Source organism: Mauremys mutica, chromosome 23, assembly GCF_020497125.1.
Source record: "Mauremys mutica isolate MM-2020 ecotype Southern chromosome 23, ASM2049712v1, whole genome shotgun sequence".
Lineage (NCBI taxonomy): Eukaryota > Metazoa > Chordata > Testudines > Geoemydidae > Mauremys > Mauremys mutica.
The window spans coordinates 4,436,412-4,445,698 of record NC_059094.1 but is presented as its reverse complement, the minus strand read 5'-3'; positions in this window follow the sequence as shown (position 1 = coordinate 4,445,698).

Genomic DNA, 9,287 nt, shown 5'->3' with positions numbered 1-9,287 from the left:
TTGCATTGGACAGATGGGGAGGAGCCTGAGGTACAGAGACGGGAAGTGACCTCCCCAAGGGCCTACACAGCAAGGCGGTGGCAGAGCCAGAAAGAGAAGCCACCAGTCCTGCCTCCTCCTGTTCTAACAGATGATAAACCCCCAGAGGCAGGGATAGAGCCCAGGAATCGAGATGGTGGGGAAATGTCATTGAAACCATTTCTGTCAGAAAATCCCATTAAGACTAAACCAGTTTGTTTCTCGAAATCATAACAAGTGGGATGAAGGTTCTTTGCAAAAAGATTTTGTTGCAAAACAAAAGCATCTCCTGTTTGTCACATTGTGTTAAATTGTCTCGTCGCACACAAAGAGGAGACACTTAGATCTCAAAAATTAGATAAGATGCTTCAGTCTGAGCTAAGTAGTTGCTGCTCTTAATTTCAAAATAAAAAAATACAAAGAAAATAGACTATTTCAGCTATTCTATTATGTCATAATCTGCTCTGAGTAAACGTGATAGGACACCTCATATTATGCACTGCTCCTAGTGACACTCTCCAATGGATTCCTATCCTCCACCCACCGTGAGGTAGGTAGGAGCGGATCATTATTATCTCTACTTGAAAGAGGGAGAAGCTAAGGCTGAGAAAGGAGAATTGACTTGTCTTAGGTCACACTGCCAGTCAGTGGCAGAGTTGGGAAGAGGACCCAAGAGCTCTGATTTTCAAACTAATCATTGGATCTTGAATTTCATACATTGAATGACCTGAATAAAGTGCTCTCGGATGAGCTCCAGACCAACAACAGTGCACAGTAATTATTCAGCAAGTATTTTAGGAGAACTGCAACGTTAGAGAGAATCATGAACTGCTCAGAGACCATTAATGCAGCAAAGCAGCAAAATTTGTCAAACATATGACTGGTTATGACTTATTTCCTTGGTCTTAAAAGAGAACAACAAGGACGGGAGTCTCCTCCCTGTCAATAACCCCCTGCTCAGCCAATCAGGGTAGAGACTGAGGACGGGAGGCTGAGGGTTCTCCCCAGAGAGCCCAAAGGATGGCCCAGGTCACTGGTGGGATCATTGCCCGAGCACAATTTCAGCCCCACATTTTTGGGTGGACCTCCCACAGTGGGAGCTGCAGGGCACTCCCCCGCAACACACACACACACACACACACACACCACTCTCCTGGTGTTGGGAGGGGAACAGGAGAAAGGACAAACGAAGCAAGAGACGAAGAGAAAGGAGGGAGGGAGGGATGGACAGAGGAAAAGGTGAAACAAAAAGGACAAACCCTAATGTCCCCAGTGATTCTAAGGGACAAAATCTCAGGTGTGGAATAAAATTCTGCCCCCTTAAGCTCGTGTTTTCCTTGCCTAGAATTCAACTGTCACCAGATGGATCAGACTGAACAGGTTTCAGACCTCAAGGAGGCTCCTACCTTCTAAACAGGGACGTCTGTTTTCTAGTAAAATCACTACGGGGAAGGAGAAAACTGGAAAGAGGTTCCTCCTGGCGCTCCCGTACGTGAACCCGAATGCTCTTTCAGTCCTCAAAGAGAGACCTGGAGAAGGAGACTCGCTGAAGCAAAGCCACGGGAGTCTCTGAGGTTTCCCTGGCCCCTCGCCCCTGTCCTGCCTGGCTGATGTCAGCATCTCTCTGTGAGGTCACCACCTCCCCACCACCTTTGACCAATAGCCTGAGGTCCTGCCAAAGGCCTTTGTGATGTCACTGCCACACCCCTCCCTTGCTGGGCTAATGTCCTGCCCCTGGCCAGGCACTTTGGAGGTTTGAGCTACTCCCTGGGGATCACCCCACTCAAGGAGTGTTCATTCTAGGAAGCAAGCTGGCTAGACAGGAAAACATCAGACGCTGCTCCCAATGCTCCCCTCAGTTTTTCAGAAATTAGTCAACTTGATGGCCAGAAGAGATCATTAGAGCATCTAATCTGACCCCTGCATATCACAGGCCTCCTGTATGACACAATAGCTTCTTTTGGGGCAAACACATTCCAGAAAGGCATCTAGTCTTCATGAAATGACATCAGGAGATGGCGAATCCACCACTTTCCTTGGTAGCTTGTTCCTGTGGTGAATCATCCTCGCTGTTGAATATTTGTGCCTTATTTGTAATATGAATTTTTCTCTTTTCACCTTCCAGCCATTGAGTCTTGTTAGGCCTTTCTCTGCTAGATTAAAGAGCCCTTTAATATCCAATATTTTCTCTCCATTAAAGCACTTCAACACTTCAATGAAGTCACCTTTCAATCTTCTTTTGATAAGTTAAACAAGTTGAGCTCTTTCAATAACTCACTAGAAGGTATTTTCTCCAGCCCTCAGAACATTTGGTGGCTCTTTGCTGCCCCAGCTCCAATTTCACAACATCTTTTTCAAACGAGGACACTAAAACTGGAGGCAGTATTCCAATATCAGTCTCACTGATGCCGTGTTACCTCCTGTGACGTTATTGACATAATCTGTAACTGTATAGATCACCGTTGCGACCACTATTCTATATTTGCAGCCAATATTGTAGAAAGGCTGTTGTGGAAGGGGTCTATGGAGAGGTTATGATTAGCTGATTATAATTACGCTATGTGTATCATTTTTGTTGTTGATGTTATGAATATTGGCTTTATACTGTCTGTATTTCAAACTTGTGTTATGCTACTGGGGAACACCCCAGACAAGTTGGTGTCAGTTCTGCCTAGCCTGCTTGATGGCCCACTAAGGAGTCTGCTCAGTGTCCCGTTTGCAGTTTCGCCCACTTCACCCACCTGCAGGGTTTGAAGCAGCAGAACAATGTCTGCCTCCAAGCTTTGAGCAACGCAGCGAGTGGTGGTGCTACGAATCGTGGGGTACATGTCCACTGAGCTGTACTGCTTGCCACGGCCAGATACAGCACCAGTGGAGCTGCAGGGAGTGATGGTACAGGCAGGGCCGGCTTTCGGAAGTGCGGGGCCCAATTCGAACAGTTTCGACGGGGCCCTGGCAGGGATGACTATAAAAAAAACATGTAAAAAACCACATGGGGCTTGTACTCACCGGGCGGCACTCTGAGTCTTCGGCAGCACTTCGGCGGTGGGTCCTTCACTTGCTCCGGGTCTTCGCTGGCACTGAAGGACCTGTTGCCGAAGTGCCGCCAAAGACCCGGAGAGAGTGAAGGACCCGCCGCCGAAGTGCTGCCGAAGACCCGGTAGGGAACCGGTTGTTAAGATTTTGGAAGCTCATCACTGAATTTAACTAATAATTTCCCACGTGGAACTGTATAAAATGCTTTACTGAAATCCAGGTAAATTAGATCTGCTGCATTTCCTATGTCTAAAAAATCAATGATCTTCTCAAAAAAAGAGATCAGGTTGGTCTGGCACAATCTACCTTTTGTAAAACCGTATTGTATTTTATCCCAATTACCATTAACCTCTGTGTCCTTAACTACTTTCTCTTTCAAAATTTGTTCCAAGGCCTTGCATAGATTGAGATCAAACTAATGGGCCTGTAGTTTCCTGCATCACCTTTCCCCCCATTTCTTAAAAATAGGAACTATATTAGCAATTCTCCAGTCATAGGGTGCTACCCCCGAGTTTACGGATTCATTAAAAATTCTGTGCTATTGGGCTTGCAATTTCATATGCAAGTTCCTTTAATATTCTTGGATGAAGATTATCTGGGTCCCCTGATTTAGTCCCATTAAGCTGCTTGAGTTTGACTTCCACATTGGATGTGGTAATTTCTACTTAGAATCATAGAGTCATAGAAGAGTAGGGTTGAAAGAGTCCTCAGGAGGTCATCTAGTCCACCCCCTGCTCAAGTAGGACCAACCCCAACTAAATCATCGCAGCCAGGGCTTTGTCAAGCTGGGACTTAAAAACCTCTAAGGATGGAGATTCCACCACCTCTCTAGGGAACCCATTCCAGTACTTTACCACACTCCTAGTGAAAAAGTTTTTCCTAATATCCAACCTAGACCTCCCCCACTGCAACTTGAGACCATTGCTCCTTGTTCTGTCATCTGGTACCACTGAGAACAGTCTAGATTCATCCTCTTTGGAACCTCCTTTCAGGTAGTTGAAAGCAGCTATCAAATCCCCCCATATTCTTCTCTTCTGCAGACTAAACAATCCCAATTCCCTCGGCCTCTCCTCATAAGTCATGTGCTCCAGCCCCCTAATCATTTTTGTTGCCCTCCGCTGGACTCTTTCCAATTTTTTCACATCCCTCGATCTGCTGGCAATGCCCCTACTTATACAGCCCAAAATGCCATTAGCCTTGGCAACAAGGTTCACACTGTTGACTCATATCCAGCTTCTAGGTGCTGTAACCCCTAGGTGCTTTTCTGCAGAACTGCTGCCAAGCCATTCGGTCCCTAGTCTGTAGCAATGCATGGCATTATTCTGTCCTAAGTGCAGGACTCTGCACTTGTCCTTGTTGAAGCTCATCAGGTTTCTTTTGGCCCAATCCTCCAATTTGTCTAGGTCCCTCTGTATCCTATCCCTACTCTCCAGTGAATCTACCACTCCTCCCAGTTTAGTGTCATCTTCAAACTTGCTGAGGGTGCAGTCCACGCCATTCTCCAGATCATTAATGAAGATATTGAACAAAACCGGCCCCAGGACCGACCCCTGAGGCACTCCGCTTGATACCAGCTGCCAACTAGTCATGGAGCCATTGATCACTACCCATTGAGCCTGATAATCTAGACAGCTTTCTACTCACCTTATAGTCCATTTATCCAGCCCATACTTTTTAACTTGCTGGCAAGAATACTGTGGGAGACTGTATCAAAAGCTTTGCTAAAGTCAAGGAATAACATGTCCACTGCTTCCCCCTCATCCACAGATCTTGTCGTCCACCTGGTTCTCATAGTCACATGCTTCCATGGGCCACTTTCCTCACCCAGCAGCATCCCCTCAGAGTTCTCCAGTCCGGCTTGTATCTGCGAGTCTTCATTTTTCCCTTCAGCCTACTCTCTCCTTCCCCCCAGCCATCTGCTCAAATCCCCTTCAAACCTCAACTATAGTTTCCACCTGCATCTCCAAACCTTGGATCTTCCATCAGCCTTATCAGGTGGCACTTCATACAAATGAAGCTCTTTTCAGGTACCTGTTCCAGGATAATGTACATTCCACAGTTTCCACATCCAATCAGCTTCATTGTCGCTTTCCTTCCTGGGGTCTCTACCACTGGTGCCTCTGTAGCTGTCACAGCCTCCCACCTAAATGCCTGTCAAGGAGAAAAAGGGAAAACACACACACAAAACAAAACCAGAACACCACATACTCCCTTCCCCACACTCCCCTGACAAACTCCCACTCAAACTCCCCTGTGCCCACCTATGTTTGTGACTCCTGGACTCCTGTCCTGCTGGCTGACTCCTCGTCTGCCTTTATAGGCCCCATAATCAGGGCTCTGCTGTGATCAAAGGCTCGGCTATTCTCAGAGCACACTGCCCCCTACCAGTCCCTGCAAACTAACACACACACACACACACACACACACACACAGAGTAAGCAAGCAAACTGGAGAACTCACTGTGAAAGAATGCACCCCTGTGTCCACACCTTACACAAACTTGTAATAATCTTTGTACAATGTATGCCTTGCAAAGTATCATTTGAAAACTCATAATTTGCTGGTCTCTATTGTCCTGATAAAATATGTGTGACAACACTGCATGTGAGGTTATAAGATTTCTCTGTATAGTGTTATTAACACAGGTTCCAAATGGAGGTTGGCAAACAGGTCAGTCTCAAACAAAAGAAACTGCACTCTGCTTAATTTGCATTTAAGCAGTAAACAGAGTCATCAAGCAGGAAGGGAGACAAAGGGAGTTCAAACAGGTGGAAACTAGCAGGGAATAGCCTTACATAGAGACAGCCTGTCTCCTGAATCTCAGCTAGCGATGTTTTCCAAAAGGGGGGCTGACACTATGAAAAGGAGGAATAAACTCCCCAAGGCACCCCCTCCTTTCTCTCTCTCTCTCTCTCTCTCTCTCTGTGTCCATTGATTCACTGACTGAGACGGGACATAGAAAGCAGCCATTCAGTTTGGCCAGTACGACTGCTGAGAACATGTGGTGAGAAAATGTTGCTTTGAATTGAACATAGTTTGTTAAGTTAGGCACCAGTTGTGTTTTATCTTTATTTTCCGTGTAACCATTTCTGACTTTTGTGCCTCATTACTTGTATGCTCTTAAAATCTCTCTTTGTCGTTAATAACTTGTTTTATTGTTTTATCTAATCCAGTGTGTTTAAATTGAAGTGTCTGAAGAACTATTTGAAATAATAAACTGGCATATTATCATCTTACAGAAATAACTGATTTACATACTTGTGTTGTCCAGGGGAGGGCCGGGCGGTACAGGACATACATTTCTGGGGGAAATGCTAAAACTGGAAATGTGCTAGGGTCACCCTGCATGATACCCACAGCTGAGGAGAGCTGGGTGTGGCTGCCTGCCTGCAGCACACACACACATACCTGGGAGTGATGTACATGCTAGAGGCTGTTTGGGAGCAGCCCAGACTGGAAGCTACAGCAGCAAGGCATTGCAAAGAGCACCCCTGGCTGGAGGGGAGGGATGACTCATTGGTCTGGATTGTACCCTGGGTGTCACACTCACTCCCTGCCCCTGTGGAACTGGGGCTTGTTTCCCTTCTCCTCCAACAGCTCTCTGCTCAAACTCCCCGGACTCCAGCTCTGTTTGCTGGCTCCTGTGCTGCTGCTCCTGTGACACTCTGGGTGTGGCTACACAGCCTGGCTTCCAGGACTGCAAGAGTGGGAGGAGGCCAAGCTCTGCTCACAACAGCCCAACTCTCCCCTGCCCCCCTTTCTTCCCTTACTCTCCCTTCTGACCAGCCCGAAGTTCTCGGGTGATGGGTCCTTTCTGCTTCCCAGACCCGGCGGGTCACCCACACCCAGGGGAGCCTCCGCTGTAGTTTTGGTAGCTGACAGGTGAGGCCCAGCTGCTGGCATGTGGATCAATGCAGAGCAGGCCACGGGTGCTGGCCAGTCCAGCCAGATCACAGCGTGCTCCCTCCCCTAGCCGGGGGGGCCGGGGGAGACAATGGCCCTATGGACATCGAAATCTGTTGTAGAAGTGGGGATGGGGGCAAGGTCAAAGTGGCCGAGGAATTAATGCTTAACTATCCCGCAGAGAGCACATATGTTTAGTTTGTTAAAAGGTGGGTGGCCCCCAGCCCCCTGGCCTCCCCTGGTTCTGGCGCTGGTGCTACATAGCAAAGAAAAACGCATGGCTGGCCCAGGCCAGCTGACTTGGGCTTGCAGGGCTTGGTCTGCAGGGCTGTTTCATTGCTCTGTTGATTTCTGGGCTTGGGCTGGAGCCCAGACTCTATTACCCTGAGGGGTGGGAAGTCAACACAGCAATGAAACAGCCTGTGCCCCATGTGCCCGAGTTGGCGGGCTCGGGCCAACCCTGGGTTTTTCTTTGCTGTTTAGTCATATCCTCAGAGTACCTTTCCCAGACCAGAAGCATTCTGTGTAAGCTTGAAAGCTTGTCTCTCTCACCAGCAGAAGTTGGTCCAATAACAGATATTTCCTCTCCCACCTTGTCTCGCTAATATCCTGGGACCAACACGGCTACAACAGCAGCAAACAACCTTATAGACTAACAGACGTATTAGAGCATGAGCTTTCGTGGGTGCATCCGACGAAGTGGGTATTCACCCATGAAAGCTCATGCGCCAATAGGTCTATTAGTCGATAAGGTGCCACAGGACTCTTTGCTGCTTTTACAGATCCAGACTAACATGGCTACCCCTCTGATACACGGCTACAACAACACTGCAAATAACATAATCAGTTAGTGTCCAAGACAGAGCGTTCCAGCTGTCTAAGGGCTCACGCATTGCAAGGAGCTGAGTTCCCTTGGCTCCTACTGAAGTGGTTCTGCACACTTGCTATTGCTGCTTTCCTTATGGCTTTACCATGGTGTGCTGCATGTGGCACTTCGGAGTGATTTCATTTAGGAAGTAGAACTGCTGAGAAGTCTTTTTTCCTTTTATGTGCTCGTGCTGCAGCTGCATCCGATTTTGCTTGTGATTAGATCCGATTCTGGCCTTTTTATAGCATCCAAATGAAGATGTTTAGCTTTTGTTCTCTAAATGTGTCATAATAACCAGAGGGATTTCATTTGTCATTCTGTGCGTTTGTGCAAATTACAAATGCACCATGTAATGCAGCTGCAGGGTGATACGTGCATGCTTGTTCCTCTTGAGATTCTGAGCTGTCTTCTGTAACCAAGTAACTTAAAGGGACAATATCAGCCATAGGCGCCGACTTCCTGATTTCCTGGGGGTGCTCAACCCCTGCTCTGTCCCACTCCACCTTCTCCCAAGGCCCCATCCCCCCCCCTGTTCCCACCCCCCATTCCGCCCCCTCTCCGCCTCTTGCCACCCCATTCTGCCCCCTCCCCCGAGGGCACTCTATAGACGACTGGTTCCTCCCCATATTGGGGGTGGGGGGGCACAATCTAAAGGGGAGATCACGGGTCCTCCCTGGCCAACTCCACCCCTGTGCCCAGCCCGGGGCCACCACGCTCTCCCTGCCCCACGTTACCTGCTGGGGGGATGCTCTGTCCTCCCACTCCGCCTGCCCCCCCGGCACATTCCGCCGCTCTCCCTGCCAGCCCCTCCTGGTCACTGCTCTGCAGCCTGGCAGCCGGGGACTGTGGCTGAGCGAGCCAGGAATGGGCCGGGGGAGGGGGCTCTGGCTCGCTCGCCCCTGGGCTCTGGCACCTGAGCCCAGGCAGGGAGCAGAAGCTGCATCCCCATCCAGGCTCTGTCAGGCAGCTGCCAGTCCACCCCGTCCACTCTTGGCCCCCCCACCCCTTCCACTCCCCAGCATCTAGGGAAGCCCCCCCGAGACGTCACCCAGCCCCACCCAGCCCTGCCTCTTCCTCCCCCGACTCCTCCCCCTCCCCTCAATGCCTCCTGCACGCGGCTGAACAGCTGATTAAGGCGGGTGAGAGGCATTGGGGGGAGGGGGAGAAGTGTAGAGCTGAAGAATGAAATTGTTTCTTTTCTTTAATTACTATTATTATTAAGACTTTATTAATATGCCTTTATTTTGTATCAAATCAACAAACAGAACTTCACTGTTTTAACATTGTAACTCCTGTTTACCGTTTGCCTCCCAACACTGTAAATTGTTCATTACACTTGTTTTGATCAGACGCCATATTGTAACTAAAACTCCATTTTGAAATGCTCACTCCATTTTGCAAAACCCTGCTGTCACCTTATTAACTTATTCAGATGTGTGAATGAGGGATGCATGGATAATGG